Genomic DNA, 1,226 nt, shown 5'->3' with positions numbered 1-1,226 from the left:
AAAAAATAAAATTTAAAAAAAAAAAAATCCCCCTTTAAGAAAATTCCTGCAGCATTTTCCACACGTTTCTTTCCCCCCCCACGTGGATTATCTCCTCTGGTTCCAAAGCCACAAGAAAATATCATCGTATTTTTAAAACGAAACCTCAAGGTAAATAAAGGCAGGGGTTTGCATCTGCATTCAACGCTCACCGCTTCTATTGCCCGGGCCGGGGGAAAAAACCGCCAGCGCAGTTTTCTGCTGATATAAGGTAGAAAGGTGGAGAATATTTTTTAAATGTTCTGAAAACATTCCATCATCTATAGGAATCAAAGCCCCATTGAAAGCTACAGAACCCCTCACATTCGAGGTTTTTAATGAAAACCAAATTTTTTTCATGCCCTGTGTTTTTCTTTGCGAGGATTTCCAGGGGAATACAACTGAAGCGGGGGGCGGACTTGGGGAACTTGGCTGGAGTTTCTCCTGGCCCAAGATGGCTTTCACTGTGGGTTTTTTTTTTCCTAATGGTTTAAAGATAATAACGGCCCTCGTATTTTTGGACTTGTCAAAGTGCTCTCTCTTGCCCTGGATCAGCGCTGGGTTATTTTTCACTGGAAAATAAATGATGGAGCAGGGGCAGGAGGGGACATGGGGGTCTCGGTCGCTTGCCAGGAGAGGAGGGCTCCCAAGGTCGGGCTGCCAGGCTGTGGGCAGGAAAGCAGAGACCAAATTTGGGGCTTAATATTTAATGGTGTGGAGCTGGGCGAATCCTGCTACGGTGAGAGGGACTGGGCGCCCGGGGGCCAGCCAGCGCCTGGCTTCCGTACCTGGGGAAAACATCCCACGTGCTGCAGACTGCCTGGCCCTCGGAGCGGAAACCTCTGCGCACCCTCCCCGGAAAGCAGAGGGGTTTTATGTGTGTCCCCCCCCAAAATTCTGGATAGAAAACCAGTTGCTTTGGGTCAGCTGAAAGGCTATTGTTCAGAAACATCTTTTATTTTTTCCCCCATTTGCTTTCAGTCCAACTCCACGTGGAAGCGAGCCATCGTCGTGATGAGGATGCTGGCGAAGAGGGGCCGGCAGAGCTGCCGTAACGGCCCTGTCCCGCAGCAAGCACCTTCCCTTGGGTCTCTCCCTTGGCCACCAGCGCCCCAAAACCCCTCCGGAGCCGCCCTGTGCCCTGCAGGGTCCCCGGCGGTGGCGCAGGGAAGGCGGGTGGGTGAAGCGCGGGCGCCCACCCGGCGGGG

Source organism: Aptenodytes forsteri, unplaced genomic scaffold, assembly GCF_000699145.1.
Source record: "Aptenodytes forsteri isolate BGI_AS27 unplaced genomic scaffold, ASM69914v1 Scaffold321, whole genome shotgun sequence".
NCBI lineage: Eukaryota > Metazoa > Chordata > Aves > Sphenisciformes > Spheniscidae > Aptenodytes > Aptenodytes forsteri.
The sequence above is the reverse complement of the archived record's forward strand: the minus strand, read 5'-3'. Positions refer to the sequence as shown.